Raw genomic sequence first — 16,822 nt, forward strand, 5'->3', positions numbered from 1 at the left:
CATATGTACAAACTAAAAAAGAAAATGGACTTGGAAAATTGTGTGTGTGTGTGTGTGTGTGTGTGTGTAAGTGTATATATAACAATAAAAGAAAAACTGATTGCCATCTTTAGAGTGGGGGAATGGGGCAGGTTTGAGGGAAGAAAGCCAGGAGTAGTTGGAGGAAGCAAAGGGAGGAGGGAACGTGATGTAATTCTATTTAAGTTAGAAACATATTAAAAAATTATTTACTTATGTATTCTGTGTGTGTCCACATGTGCACATACTACAAAATGGATGGAGGTCAGAGGGCAACTTGGAAGAGTCAGTTGTTTCTACCATGTGGTCCCAGGGATGAATCCAAATTGTTAGACTTGCTGGCAAGCCCCTTTACAAAGCCGGTGAGTCACCTTGCTGGCTCTCCACTGTATGTATGTTTGAGACAGGGTCTCTCACTGTTCTTGGAACTCTCTGATTCAGCTAGGTTGCCCAGTGAGTGATCTTCATGATTCAGCTGTCTCCACCCCACCCCATCCCCCAGTGTTGCCCTTAGCATGTTATTGTGCTTGTCTTCTACTTGGGTTGTGGGATTGGACTCAGATCCTGATCTTGCAGGTGTTCACCTCTGAGATAGCACTTCTCTTCTCTTAAAGATCAAGTATGTTAAACCAAAACAGATGTACAAAATGAGATTATTGGCTAGCCCAAGAACATGTATGTGACGGTCCTTAGAATTTCTGCTTTTTTTTTTAAAAAAAATTTGTTTTGATTTTTTTTTTTTTTTTTTGAGACAGGGTCTCTCTGTGTGGCCCTGGCTGTCCTGAAACTCATTGTGTAGACCAGTCTGGCCTCGAACTCAGAGAGCCACCTGCTGCTTCCTCCCCAGTGCTGGAATTAGGCATGAGCCACCACCACCCAGTTTAGAATTTGTTTAATCATTAATGCCCTTTCTTTTTAACCATGGTTTTCCTATAATTCTATAAAATCTCATATAAAGTCTTGACAAGTAACATTTTTCTTAAAGTTCCCAAATTTCCATCCTTTATTTGGCCTTTGATTCAGTTTTTCACTGCTTCTGTTTCTTTTTGAGGGAATCCTAATGTATTCCCTCCCTGAAGCCTTTTTGGAGTATCGGGACCACGTGACAATCTCGCCGTCTGTCTTTTGTCCACATCACTAGTATTTTTTTTATTAACGTCTTTACATTGGCTTAAAATGATCTGGATATATTTCTTTAAAATTTCAAAGTAGGTCACAATAAAGCAGAAAAGGAACTAAGGATTAACCCAGGAGCCTGTCACCAAGATAGAATTGACATGATGTTTTTATGTTGTAAGACATCATGTTCGAATATCATCTTCTTATCTAGAGACGCGTGTTCTGTGTCCTGCCATTAAAGTGATCCAGATGACTGGCTCCCCTCGGCAGCAGCTCAGCAGCGAGCACTGCACGAGAGTGCTGGTTCATCCACTTACACTTTGGAGCTATCATTAGTCTCTCGTTGTCTGTAAAACACTCGCCTGTTGACGGAATGGATGGATGGATGGCAAGATGACAGTGATAGCTAAAGGGCCGTGTGCTCGTGGCTGCAGTGCAGTCTTCCTCTTTCTGCGATTTTCTGTCTTTTCTCTCATAATTTGTTTTACTGACGTTGCTTGTCTTTCTAAGATTGTTGTACTGTGCTTTCACTCTGATGTTCGTTATTTTATTTCCTTTTATTTTGACATTTTCTGTGCACAGATTTTGCTGTGGGCTATTTACTAGTATGCATTGATGTTAAAATGCAAAGTTGTAGCATAGTAGGAGCTATGTGTGTGTGGGTTAAAATTAGGTTTACTGTCTGTGCCGTACTGTGTTACTACACAATGTATTAAACTGTATTGTGTGCTCAGTTAGCATTCGTTCGTAAATTTTTTAAAAGTAAAATCTTTTAATAATTTTGAAAAATTAACATTTATTTTTTAGCTCTTTCTTTCCTTCCTTCCTTCCTTCCTTCCTTCCTTCCTTCCTTCCTTCCTTCCTTCCTTCCTTCCTTCCTGTGATATGTTGTGGAATAATCTTTTTGTACACTGTGAAGATGTGTCTTTGACAAAGTACCTTCTCATTGGTGTAATAAAGAGCTGAATGACCAATAGCTAGGCAGGAAAAGAGGTGAGGTGGGACTTCTGGGATAGTGAGAACTCTGGGAAGAAGAAAAGGAGAGTTGGAGTCACCAGTCTGATGGAGAGGAAGGAACATGGGCAGTACAGAAAGTAAAGGTATTAAAGTCACAAGACAAAAAGTATATTCACAAAAATGGGTAAAAGTTGTAAGTAATAAGCCTAAGCTATAGACTGACTTTTTATACTTTATAAGAAGTCTCCATACGGCTATTTGAGAGCTTACAGATGGGACAAAAATTCATCTACAGTGGTGTGTGTGTGTGTATGATATGTATATGTATATATGTAGGTATGTGTGCTCAAGCAAGCAGAGGGCATCAAATGTCTTGTTCTATCACTTTTTACTTTATTCCCTTGAGAAGGGGTCACTGAACCTGGAGCTGGACTAGAGGCCAGCAAGCACCAGTGACCTTGTCTCCAGCCTTATATGTGGGCACTGGTGATCTGAACTCGGGTCCTCATGTCATCCTTATGCAGCAAGTGTTCATAGCCACTTCTGAAAAGCACGTTGGTTTCTGTAAGAGCTGTCAATATTTGCTTTGTCCAACTATTTCATTAGCTTTGTTACTGAGAAAGTGTATTTGAAGCAGTTGTTTTATATTGGGGGATAACAGTGGAAGTGTCTCTTGGGAAATCCAAATGGAAGGAAGCTGTGTTTGAGTTGGTGTAGTCTGAGCTTCAGATTCTATCTAAGAAGTTCAGTTTGTAAATGCATGGAAAATAAGAGCATTTTTCACTTCTTCTAAACTCAGGTTGAACCTCATTAATTTTGATGGGTTATTTGTATTCGTAAGAATTCTAAGCAGCCTTGATCAGTGATTCCCCTGATTTAATCTCTGCCGCCATCTTCCATTGACTTAACTCTTCATGAAAAAATTTGACTTTTAAATGCAGCTAAGAACTTGAAAGAAAATAAAAAGCCCTCAAACCCAACCAAATTAAACCAAGCTGCTGCGCATAGCTTAGATTAAATGTTGGGAGTAATAACGGAGTGACAACTGACATGATTAGTCATAGGGAAAACACTGGGGCTGTAGTTCCAGAGTGTGCCTTTAACAAAGAGAGGGTAGTGAGTGAAAAAGCCAAAACCTAAAACCGTGTTTAGTGCGCTAGAAACAGAGAAGTCTGGTTCTTAGCATGAGGTCTTTTGAGTCCTATGTTTCTTGTACAGATCTAGTGACTTAGGTGTGAAGTGCCACTATTGTTAACAGGATTCATGGAGAGAGAGGTCTGAAGATTTTTATTACTCTGCGTGTAATTCCCTGTTTAAAGTCTTGATAGCCCTTTCCTAATCCAAATGTATGTTGTAAAATAAGTCACTGTTCCTAAGTTTTAATATTCACGATGTATTTTTAAGAAAACATAGAGGCCAAATTTATTGAACTTGGTGGAACTTAGTCTTACTCTAACACTGTGACAGATGTTAAGTCTGTCAGTGCTCTGTGTTCCTGTGTCTTTAAAAAAGGTGTCTCTTGGCAGAGATACTCTACAACTGAATACACCAAACACAGACTAGAGGGTTTAGTTTAATTCCCACACCCTTCTTCCAAATAATAAAAGCTAGGAGTTTAAGAATTTGGGAACGAAGATATCCCTTCTATTGTTTATACTCCCTCAGTGGCAGGAAGAATTCTGTAGTCCAGAAAGTAGAAGTGGGATGAATATCTTAGTTTTTTTTTCCATTAAGGCATCACTAATATTTACATATTTATCATCTGATGATATTTAATAAAGAAATAATTCAGGAATGAGAATATTTTCAATTTTCATTTTCTGATATTATTTTTGTAACAAGACAGACATAGCTAGGGATAAGACTTGTGTCTGCATGTTGTGTTTGTTGTGCATTTGTGTATAAGTGACACCTGGAGGAAACAGGATAGAAAGTATGATATACTAATTGTGAAGTATTGACAGCTTCATATTAGTTATAGCTTGACTTAATGTCTAAAGCAATTAAAAAGATAAACTCCGGCTTTGGACATAATAGCTTGACTTGGAAAAATGAGTAGTCTGAAGCCAACAAGATGCTATGTGCCAGTGTATAAATCCTTTACTACCACAGATACCATTGAGAGGCATACACAGGCTTTAAACATGCAAATTTAGCTGTTTGTACATTATGCCTGTAGTCTTTATTGTTACCTTATCTTTAGAGAAATTTTAATTTGATAGCATATCATTTTAAGTGGCAAATTAAATTGTTTTTTAGATGTTTGTTTCAGGGAGCTTTCTACAAGGGCATAAAATGAGAAAAGATTGTACTCAGCCTCACACAAGCATTGGTATCGCTGTTATACTCTTTAAAGTTTGGAAATGGTAAAATTATTTCTTTAAAATGTAAAGTTCAATCATTCCTATATATTCTGAAAACTGTTTTAGGTGCTGATAAGTAACATGACTAATCAGACAGAAGTCTGTGCTCGTGATTTTCCTCCCCAAATCCACTGAATGCATTTAATTTGCTGTATTTCACATAGGTAAAGACTGGGTTTGTATCACATGTACGGTCTCTTTTTTAAGGGCACTGCTAATGAGATGATATTAGAGGCAGGCAAATTTTTGTCAGTTTTGTGTTAAAGAGCCAGGGTGGTTATCGTCCTAATGATGCACTAGATTTTTGCAGAAAAGCTGTAAGACTTTGTATTAGTTAGGTTTCTAGTTATAACGAAACATTAACCTGACTAAAAGCACCTTAAGCGAGGGAGACTTGTTTAGATTACAGTTTAGAGGGACACAGTCTGTTGTGGCAGGGATGGCACGGCAGCAGGAACCCAAGGCACTTTTCTCCCATCATTGGCTCGGGGTCATCCGTGTTCAGGGTAGGTCTTCCCTCCCTTAGTTAAACCTTTTTAGAAGCAGCCTCATAGTGATGTCCAGAGGTAGTTCCCCTTGTGATTCTAAATGCTGTCAGCTTGACAGTTAACATTAATCACTATAGGAATGTATTTTTAAAATTTTGAAATAATTAGAGATTTATTAACAACTCACGGAACAGAGGCTTCAGGTTTTTGTTTAAATTTCGAGTACAGTGGTGGTTTTGACTTTTTTTTTTTTTTTTTTTTTTTTTTTTTTTTTTTTTTTTTTTTTTTTTTTTGCAGTACTTTCTCCCTGTCTGCTGTGTTCTGATTCAGAAACTAGAATCCCTTGTGTGCTGTTTCATAAGTTGGAAAGCACAAGGTAGACTTTGGACTCACTAAAGATGCAGCAGGATCCCGGGAAAACTCTCATACTTTTACCCTGGGTGTCAGCCTCTCAGAGCCTCGGTGAACTGAAAATATATTAACCACAGGACTGCCCAGATGTTGTAGCTTAGCTTTGAATCTGTTTTCATGCTTTTTCTTTTCCAGTGGTCTCTCCCAACAGATGCAAGTATTTTGAGGAGGAAGCTATCACTTAGACCCTTGTATTATTTATATGATTTGTCATAAAGGGTCTGGTATTCAGTCATCACAATAAAAAAAATGTCAAAAATTAAAACATACCAGCCAGAAAATAGAAATAGGCTTATAGACTCTGGATATTAGGTATGGTAGTATCATAAATCAATTTAAAAATAATAGTTATTTGTATGTTAACAAACTAATAATTACAGCAAATAATTAGAAAGTATAAAAGGAACTTTTCTGAAATCTTACAACCTATATAAAATCGCTGAGCAGGTAGAGTGTATGGCTTCATGAAGAAGACAAATTTCATGCTGTTATCACAGTGATTCTATCCTTATTGAGATTTGGTTGGCTTCAGTTTGGCTGTTAATTCATTCATCCAGTTATCTATTGTTATGGTTAGTTTTTATGTTAAATTCACACAAGCTAGAGTTACCTGAGAAGTCTTTCTTCTTCAGTCAGGTTGGCTTGTGGCCACATCTGTGAGATATTATTGTCTTAACTGTTAATAGATGTGGGAGGGCCCAGCCTACTCTGGGCAGGACCATACCTATGTAGGTGGTCCTGGGCTATATATAGAAGAAGCTAGCTGGTGAATTCTCAGATGAACAATATTCATCCATTTTTGCTAGTTCCTGATGAGTTGCTGCCTTCACTTCCCTCAGTGATGGGTTGTGGTCTCAGGATATAAGCCAAATAAACGCTGTCCTCTCTGTTGCTTTGGTTCTTGTGTTTGTCACAATGACAGAAAAGTGAACTCGAGCATCTGTGACCAGGGTGTGGGGGCTGTGTCATCATAGCACGTAGATGAACTAGGGCTTGTGTGACCGGGGTGTGGGGGCCGTCTTATCACAGAATGTAGCTGTGAGTGACTAAGTGGTAGCAGTTGCTTTCATCCTCGGTTCTCTCTTACTGTTGTGGATAAGGCCATTCTACTAGTCCCATATTCTTTCAGTTTTTGATCATCTGGGAATATTCTTTTTTTTTTTTTCATTTTAAAGGACAGTTTTGCTGGCTCTGAGACTTTAATTGCCTTTCCTTTAGCCACTGGAATATAGTGTATGGAAGTTTTCTGGTTTCCACTATGCTTTTGTTTTGTGAGACAGGGCCTTATGTAGGCAAGGCTATCCCTGAGTTCTCTCAGTAGCCAAGGATGACTGAATTTCTGGCCCTCCTGCTTGCTTGCATTACAAGGGTGTGCCAGCATGCCAACTTTAAATGGCTGGAGACCAAACCCAGAGCTTCGTGCGTTTGCATTCTACCAAATGAGTAATCTAACAGCTGAGACACACTTCAGCTCTTGGTTTACTTTCTTCTTTTTTTTTTCTTTTCTTTTTAACTTGGATTATTATTCATTACATTTGTTGGCATCATTAAGGCATCAATGTAAAATAACAGATGTGATAAACTGACATTTAGGAAGGTTGATATGCAGCTTTGGAATCTAGTCACACTCTGTAGTCCAGGATAGTCTGGAACTCAGCAAACAAACAAGAGAAAACACCACTACCATAGAATTAATAAGGAATAAACTTGAGGGAAAGCTCAGAAATTGCAACAAGTCTTCTCTTTTACTTAGCACTTTGGCTTTCAGAAATGTGTCTTGCAAGTGTATTCAAAAGTGTGAATCAGAAGGTTATAAAGGAAGAAAAAACTCGTTAGGCATGGTGGTGCATGCTTTCAACCACAATACTTAATACTTGGTGGGGGGCGGGGAGAGAGGGGGGGAGAGAGAGGAGAAAGAGGGAGGAGAGAGGAGAGGAGATGGGGGAGCTAACCAATTCCTTTGTCTGAGGGGCGTGACCCCTCCGGGCCTCCAAATACCTTTAAAACATCCATGTACATTTGTTTGCTCTCTTTTGTTTTCCTGTGCTCCTTGCTGGAACCTTGGCTTTTGTAGGTTCCCTTTTCTTTCCTTTATTAAAGCTGAATATTATATATTAAAGCTAGTCTGGTTAATCATAATTGGTTATCGACCACACCCATACAGAGAGGAGAGGAGAGGAGAGAAGAGAAGAGGAGAGGAGAGAAGAGGAGAGAGAGGAAGTTGCTGTTAGTTCTGGGCTAGCCTGATCTATATAGCAAGTGCCAGACCAGTCAAGGGTACATAGGTAGACTCTGTCTGGAAGAAGAAGGAGAATGAGAAAGAAGAAGAGGAGGAATAGGAAGAAGAGGGAAGAAGAGGAGAAGAAACGAAGAAAAGGAAGAGGAAGAGGAAGAGGAAGAGGAAGAGGAAGAAGAAGAAGAAGAAGAAGAAGAAGAAGAAGAAGAAGAAGAAGAAGAAGAAGAAGAAGAAGAAGAAGAAGAAGAAGAAGAAAGAAGCTGCAGCAGCAGCAGAGGCAGCTGTTCTTAAAGAATTATTTGGGATAGCTAAAGATTAGAAACTATCTACAAGTTTGCTAACTTTCCTTTTCTTTCTTTCTTTCTTTCTTTCTTTCTTTCTTTTCTTTCTTTCTTTCTTTCTTTCTTTCTTTCTTTCTTTCTTTCTTCTTTCTATTTATTTATTTAATTAAAAAAACACAAACTATTTTTTTTCATTATACATATCAATCCAAGTTCCCACTCCCTTTCCTCTTCCCATTCCCTCCACATACCCCACCCCCACGCCCTGTCCACTTCTCAGAGAGAGTAAGGCATACTGCTTTGGGGAAGGTCCAAGACCCTATATAGCTAGGCTGAGCAAGGTATCCCTCCAAAGAGAATAGGCTCCCAAAAATCGAGTACAAGCAGTAGGGATAAATCCTGGTGCCACTGCCAGTGGCCCCTTATTATGCCCCACCCATGCAACTGTCAGTCACATTCAGTGGGACTAGTTTGGTCCTATGGTTGTTCCTTCCCAGTCTGGCTGGAGTTGGTGAGCTCCTATTAGCTCAGGTAAACTGTTTCAGTGGATGAACCCATCATGGTCTTGACCTCTTTGCTCATATTCTCATTCCTCCCACTCTTCAACTGGACTTTGTGAGCTCAGTCCAGTGCTCCGATGCGGGTCTTTGCCTCTGTTTCCATCAGTTGCTGGATTAAATATGGTGATATTTAATATATTCATCAGTTTGACTATGGAGCAAGGCCAGTTCAGGCACCCTCTCCTCTATTGCTTAGGATCTTAGCAGAGGTCATCTTTGTGGATTCCTGGGAATTTCTCTAGAGCCAGGTTTCTTGCTAGCCCCATAATGGCTTCCTCAATCAAAATATCCCTTTTCTCGCATTCATCTCTGTCCTTCCTCCATCTTAGTTTTTGATTGGCTATTAGACTTTTGTGAGTTTTCACTTTAGGTAGAAATTGTGTCTTTAGTTCAGGCTATAAGTGGTGCAACTTCTCTGCTCCTGGGCCAAGTTTTTTCTGCTTACTCTGCTGCCCAGATGTTTGCGGTGTCTGCTGCAAGCCATCTTCAGCTTACCCTGTCCTTGCACCATGATGGGCTATATTCTGTGAACATTGGGCCCAAATAAATCCTCCCCACCTCAAGCTGCTTTGTTTAGGTATTTGGCCACAACATCTTAACATCTGAGCCATCTCTCTAGCCTCTAAAGCAAAATGATTTTATACAATATTTATCCACGTTTCCTGTTCTTTAAATTTTTTAAGATTTGTTTTATTATTTTACATATACAAGTATTTTGCCTACAAGTGTGTATGTGGACCATGTCTATGTCTGGTGCCCACAGAGTTGATATTTGGGGAGACAGTTGTGGACTGCCACGTGGTGCTGGTACTCAGACCTCTGCAGATGCAACAGTGCTCTTGACTACCACGCCATCTTTCCAGCCCTGAATTTTCTTTTCTCAAAGCATCAAGTTAAGCATCAAAAGTTATGTGGCTGAAATTATCAGTCCAATGGAGCGCAAGAAAATTTAAGAAAATACAAATGTAATTTAAGATATGTGTGTTATGGTCAGATTTCCCTTGTGTATTGCTGGGCCCTAGAAGTTAACCCTAGTTAAACATTCTGAAGAGATAATGTATTTAAAATCTGTATAATGAACATCACAGTTAATGAAACAAGTTAATATTTCATTTCTTTACAGAGATGAATGCATTTAATAAATTGAACATTATTTCTTGTACTTGTCTTAGGCTTGGTATGATTAAAAAGTACAAGTAGTTGTATGAAGCAAATGTTCTCTTAGGATGTGTGGAGAAACAATTATTTTTAATCACTAAGACTCAAGGAAACTAATATTTTGGATTAGTGTCCTGTATGTGTCTCTCTACTTATTAGGAAGACAATGATAACAGTGTATGTGATTAAAATTATTATGCTAGAAATGGAAAGTTATATAAACTCACTTGACATGACACGGAAGTAGCCCTTGATGTCTTGCCTTCTCTATAACTTGTTAAAAGTTTGATTTAGTTTAATGTGTATTTTGCATGAGGTAAGAATTTGCTTCTAGATTCTAAGTGTGCATTCTACTTGTCATTCCTGTGCTTGAGAAAATCTTTATATATTATGGGTTCAGTGAGTGATGTCATAACTTAGCTTCATGTAGATATGTTTCAAAGCTGAAGACTTGCTTTGATTGATTTGAGTTCTTTTGTTCAAAGAGGCTTGTCTTAGTTCTCCTGACTGGACAATTGATGAGTTGTTCTTTTAGTACTAGTTCCATAAAACACCAAAATTATCCTGACATGAGTGAGCTCAAGACATACAATAACACATCAGGCTGATTTCCAGCAGAGCTGAGTGGGGCATGGTTCAACTAAAAATCTGAGAATTTCAGATGAAATCCTGTTAAATCAGTGACGGTCAGGCTATATAATAGCGATGCTTAGTGTGGGAAGAACTGCTCTGGATGATTTTATAGCCCTAGGTGTTGTTAACCTAATTACCACACCCAGGCCTCCAGTAAGCATTAGAAGTGGATGCTGCAGAACCCTCAGAGGCAAAGGGTGGGCATTCACCCCAGGACAACTTGGTGTCTCTTTGACCGCCATTAATGGCAAAGAGGGAACAATAATATAACTTTTGCCTTACTTCTTGTTTCCAGATCTTTCTAGCACATCAGTTTTACAGATCTGATTTGTACCCCAGAAAGTCTAGCTCAGGAGAGTGCTGGGGAGTCTTTGTTCACAGGGTCATTATTAAGGATAATTTGTTGAATTTCTCTCAAATGGTAGTTTATTTATATGGAATTTTATTTCCAGTGGCTTGTTGGCCATTGTTTGCTGTAGGTGTACTGCTTTTATGTTTTTGAAGAACAAAGCTTTGAATGCCCACACTTGAGATGCCATTTTGCGTTAATGTGCTGTGCCTGTGTGTTCAGATAGGCACTACTTTCATTGTAGTGTGTTTCTAGAAACTGCGTTATTGCTCCAGTCATTCTTGGTTGGTTGAATAGTTTTTATGAGAAATATTATCAGTAACACTTGTGTTCTTACCAAAGATTTGCAGCCAAATAATTATTCTTAAGGTAAATTTTATAAAAACATGAAAACTTTAATGCTCTATAATAATTAAAATGTAAAAGTTATTCTTTATAGTCCATTAAACAACTGTAATATAAACATCTGTGTAATTTTATGAAGTGCATTTTTTTATTGTAGGACATTTAACTGTGTATAAACATAAGGCCATAGCTATTACATATTTGATGTATATATATATATATATACATACATCACACACACATAAACATGTGTGTGTGTGGTGTGTGAGTATTAGCATAATGTCCTTTAGTGATAATCTTCCTCAGTTACCTGTATGATCATGTTAAGTCCTTGCCAGGAAACCTGTGAAAGTTCCAAGCAGATTTTGGCATCCCTTCGGCTCGGTTTCTGTCCTTAGTTTGCAGTCTTTCTTTAGCCCTTGCACCTGCCACTCCTTGTCATCACCCTGCAGGGGCTCATGGTGTAGACTCTGTTTATGCTCACTTCCACTCCTTTCCTCGGATCTTCTCCTCTTCACATTTCACATGCCTGTCAGTCTTCTTGTTTTTCTTCCTGATCAGAGTCATGTGTCTCCTCACTGACATCAGCGTGTCCAGTTCTTGTGCTGTCCTCTCCTCAGTGCCCAGCACATGGTCTTTGGTCTAGGAAATTGTAGGTAGTAAGTGTGTTCCTCTTGGATGGATCTTGCTATGTGTCATTTATTTGTGGAATTTATTCTGTACTTCAGGCAAACATTTTAGTTTTTGTTAATTCTTCTGCCTTAGCTTCCCAAGTATTGGTATTATATGCTTAGCCAGCATGCCTAGTAAGATAGGATTTTTTTTTCTTCCTGTACTAGGGGTTAAACCCAGAGCCTTGTACACTCTAGGCAAGTGCTTTACTAGTCGACTATGACCATAGCTCCTGGTTTTTATTTAAACTCAGGTCAAGCTTTAGCCTGTGGTTCTTCTTCTTTTTTCCCTACTTTCTACACATTTCTAGAAATACCTGTACACTGATGTTTATGTAATTCTTTTTCAGGATTCTTTTCTATTTCTGACCCCTTATATAGATATTCAAGTTCTTTAGCTCATATTCAGGTCATTAATACAATGAAATATCAATCCACTCATAAGGGCTTATGACTAGTCCTTTCCGGGTCAAATACCTATTTTATCTTGTAATGACCACTCTGCTTCAATGTTCCCTCTTTAAAATGTAGACATTGTAGTACCTCCCTCATCACAATATGGCCTCTGGTTAGATATAAAAATCTGTCATTTTAAGTGCCTAAAATGTGGCACTCATCTTCATGTGCTTTCTAGGTCTTGTGTGGGTTGTGATTCCTCTGAGAGGTTGCTACTCTATGGCTCACTTTGTAAATTGAATAGCTTTGGTTCAGAGAGAATAATCTGCTCCTTTCAGGCCACAGAGTCCCAGAGCTGGGATTTGAAGTCAAACGTGTGACCCTTAATACTATTTATTTTGCTTAGACATTGTAAATGGTGTGGTTTATGTTGAATATCTGGGGTGTTTTGTTTGTGTGCTTTTGTGCTGTAGTTTGAGTTTTGGTATCTGATAGGCAGATGTTGCTTATGTTAACGTCCCATGGTTGAAGCTTCTAATGAGTTTTTCTAGTTGATGACATTTTACAAGTATTGCTAATTCCCTGTTAGAGGGATTGTGTGGTTCATGTTCTCACTCGGAGAGAGGATTGGATTATATCACTCCTATTTTCCCTGGGCTTCAGCCTCTTTTCCCTTTTCCTTTGCTGATTTTTCTTGGTATCCTTTTATCTTACTAAATTTTATCGTAAGTCTAACTATGAAGTGTTGAGTCCTCTACATCCTTCAAGAGCTCCTCAAACCTGAGGTCTTTAACATAAGCACAATCACCATTTTCTCCCCCTTGAAGGATGAGATTAGAAATGGAATCGAGTTCTGAAAAGTTTCAGATTTAGTTGGAAACTCTAATGTTTTGGTAATGTATAAGAAGGAATTCTTAGTTAGATGGGGTTTCTGTGCTTTTGACTTTCTCCTTTTATAGCATTTAAGTCAGGGAATAAATGCCATGAAGCTGTAGGGGCTGAGATAATTCTGATCTTCTAAATATAAAGAGTTCTTCCAGGTAGAAGTTGTGTCCAGGAAATAGCATTCCTGGTTATTTGTTTACTGATGATGGAGTCCTACAGACATCACAGAAGCAGACAGATGAGTCATTGGTAAGGTTAAGAGTTGTACAGGTTGATTGTTTTGGTGGTGTCCTGTCTAGACTGCCTCAATTTACTCTATTCAGGAGAGCTGGATTGCATATTAAAAGTGAGTGAAAGATTGTAGAATATTAATGAGAGAGTTTGGAATGACCGTTGTCTAAATTGGATGGTGGTGTGGAAAATTTTCTTGAGTGCTGATGGGTGGCTCTTGATTTGTGATTGAATTGACTGTTACTCGATTCTCCCCCCTCAAGAGATTCAGAGCTTGTGGTAGGGATTAGGAAACTGCCTCGTTCATGCCAGCTGGTGTTTTTGTTGATGAACAATTTAGAAAGAGTTTGAGACGTCAGCAAGACAATGACTAAAGTGAAAGAATACAGAGATTAGTAACCCAGGTTTGGAAGGAAGGTCACAAAAAGGATGCCAAGGGAGAGTTCCTCTCCTTGACAGTGATCAGGTATAGCAACAGGAAGGGCGTCAAGGAACTGGGTAGATTGGTAGTTAACAGAGGTTGGCAAACAGGGAACCTGGAACCAGACTATCTCGGGTGTCTTTCCATCACCTGCAGAGTGTGTGATCTTGGACAGGTTTTTCAGTGTAAATCATACTATATCTGTGCCTTTCCTTCAGCTCCAAAGTGTGCGATCTTGGACGGGTTTTTCAGTGTAGCAAGTCTTGGTCGCCAGCCACCAAAATGAAGCAGCATGGAGGCCTGACTAGAGCATGTAGACCTGTAGACAGTTCTGCACCGCGTTTTAGCGCTCACTGTTGTTGCATGTGATTTAGGGGTTGGTTGTGAACATCTTCCCAACTAAATTGCCAGTTTCTTTGGTATTTACACTGTTTCTAGGAGCCAAGTGTCGGACACAAAATGGTTGTAATTGCTCTTCTTTTAAGTTGTTGTTGCCAAAAGAGACAAGAAGGAACAAGAAAGTTCACTTGTTTGTTGCTGTCAAATGTAGAATCATGTGGTTGTTGCTCATTAGTAATGTTGATTTCTACAGTATTTGTAAAACTTTTAGAACAAGGGCAAACAGTAAACCACAATCACTAGAGTTTTCTGATCTCAGCTTAGAATTTTCCATGTAAGCAAGTGCACAGTTCTCAGTTTACTGTTTGATTTGGGCGGACAAAGGGTGACTCATGTCTTCCAGGCTACCCTGAACTTGGGCAACTGAGCAAATGCAAACCTGTTGCTCTGAACATGAACCTTGTTTTCAAGGCATGGTTATTTGTTTAAAAAGGAATTTTTGTTATAATGTCAAACTGACTTCATTTATATGAAAAAAGTTTTATTTTTTTCCTGACAGAATATATCCTGGTTATGATTTCCCTTCAATCTACTCCTCCCAGTTTCCTCCCCAGCTTCCCTCCCATCTGGATCCATCCCCTTTTGGTCTCGCATTAGACAACAAACAGGCTTCTAAGGGGTGATAATAAAATAAGATATAATAACATAAGACAAAAACTAACACATTGGATTTGGATAAAGCAAAGCAAAGAACCAAAGGGAAGGCACAAGTATCAGAGACTCACTTGTTTACATGCTCAGGACCTCACAAAAACGTTAACCCAGAAGCTGTAACATATACATGGAGGATCTGGTGCAGACCCATGCAGGCCCTGTGCTTGCTGTCTCAGTCTCTGTGAGTTTATAAGACCTTTGCTCATGTTGATGTAGAGGGCCTTGTTTTCTTGATGGCCTGTATGTCCCCTGACTCTTACACTCCCTTTGCTTCCTCTTCTGCTAGGTTCCTGAGCCCCAAGGGGTGGGATTTGATAGAGGCATCCCCTTTAGGGCTGAGTGTTCCTGGGTCTCTAACCCTGCATTTTGTTTGATTATGGGTCTCTGTGTTTGTTCCTATTTACTACAGAAAGAAGCTTCTCTGATAATAGCGAAGCAAGACACGGGTCTAGAGTATAGCAGGATGTCATTAGAAGTCATTTTATTTAATTTAATTTTATCTTTTCTTTAGAACAATAATATTTGGTTTTGCTCTAGGTCCCTGGGCTATCTAATCTGAGGTTCTTGGTCAACTAAGCAGTGTCAGATATGGGTTAAATCTATAGAGTGGGCCTCAAGTCAAATCAGAAATTGATTGGTTAATCCTACAAGCTTTGTGCTGCCATTGCTCTAGTTTATCCTGTAGGTCAGACTCCATTGTAGGTGAAAGGATTTGTGGCTAGACTGTGTTTATGTTTCTTTTTTATTAGCATGTAGAGTGCCTTCCTGTACCAAAGATGGTAGCAGGTAGGGGGTGAAGGCTCTATGTAGACACCAGCTCAGCTTCTTTATGTTCAATGAGTTGTGTTAGGTGTTGTCTTCAGCAGTGGGGCCTTGCTGTCAGTGTGTGGAGAGTGACTATTGTCTTGGCCATAACCTAGGTTGTTTGTTGGTTCGCATGGGACCTCTGTAGCCGACAATTCAATTAGACTAACCTAATCCCAGTACCGGAAGCTTCATTTTGTGACAAGAGATGGCCAGTCGGGGTCCTGTCTTCCTTCATTATTTGATGCTTTCATTTTGATTGCCTTTATATATGTATATATTTTAGGAAGCTTCTATTATATTATGTTTCCATAATATCCCTCCAGTGGCCATTATTTATAGCTGTCTCTCCCTGTATTCCCACCTTTGTCCCTCTCTCCCTTCCCTTCCCCACTTGATTCTCCGTTTCCAGTGTCCCCACCCATCTGTGACTGTTCTTTTCCCCCTACCTAAGGAGCTGTTTCTGTCCCTCTCCCCTAGATCCCCACTCTGTACCTGTCCTCTGTAGTTATATGGATGGTAGCTTGGTTATTCTTAAATTAAGGGGGAGTGATGCTTAGTTTTGAGCCACTGATCATGGTTAATGAAATTGAGGCTGAAAAATGCTGCCGTTGAGGCCAGAACTCTGTTAAGTACTTGTAGCCTGCCTATCTTTCAATGCCTTCGGGTAGACAAATGATGTTTATTGCTCCTCTAAATCACAGCATCATTTTAGCCTGTTGCATCCATTATTTTTTGAACCAATGACATTTTAGAGTTATTTGTCGTTTCTAGGTGTAGGAAAGTGACTGTCAGGAGGAATATCTCTTGTGAAACATTGTAAATGCTTAATTTCTGTACTTACGACTTCCTTACAAAGTTTTATGAGTAAAATAACTTTGTTTTACTTGTATAAAACTAATTAGTCTCATTTTACATTCAATATTTAATTATTATGTATTATTTATCATGATTTAGTATAAACTTCCAAATGTAAAATTTGCCCACTCCACCCTATTTCAGGAAAGCTAGGTTTAAAGACACTTGCGTTGACTAAAGAAATGTTGTGAATAAGTTTAAGTTTATTTAAAATTGTGTACTGTAGTAGTGCATGACAGCATGAGAGAACTGTTTAGACTTATATTACATTGCTAAGCTGGAAATAACTGTGACCACTTCACAGGGAATCTTCGAAAGGAACTTTTAAACACAGTGTTATCAGCATGGGGTTTCCATCATTAATGCTCATGTTATTGTTACTGATTTATTATTTTATTATAATATGTTTCATGTGCTGCCACATAGTGAAGCACTACATAATTGCTTCTAAGAGTTTTCTAATAATCTGACATATTTTAAATCACTGGCTTTGCTTCAGTTGAATAAAGCAGTAGGTAGTTACTAAAATAACACATTTTTCTCAGCACTGCCTTCTAATTTTGTGACAATTAGAAGGATATAGTG

At 38.9% G+C, this 16,822-nt stretch overlaps 1 protein-coding gene across 7 annotated transcripts in view; it reads left to right on the plus strand.

The window, feature by feature from the left end:
- The window catches only part of Cep128 (centrosomal protein 128), a 372,845-nt gene that overhangs the window by 95,254 nt on the left and 260,769 nt on the right, over positions 1-16,822 (plus strand). The window lies entirely within an intron of this gene.

The sequence above is a fragment of the Arvicola amphibius genome, chromosome 7, assembly GCF_903992535.2.
Source record: "Arvicola amphibius chromosome 7, mArvAmp1.2, whole genome shotgun sequence".
In the NCBI taxonomy this organism is placed as follows: domain Eukaryota; kingdom Metazoa; phylum Chordata; class Mammalia; order Rodentia; family Cricetidae; genus Arvicola; species Arvicola amphibius.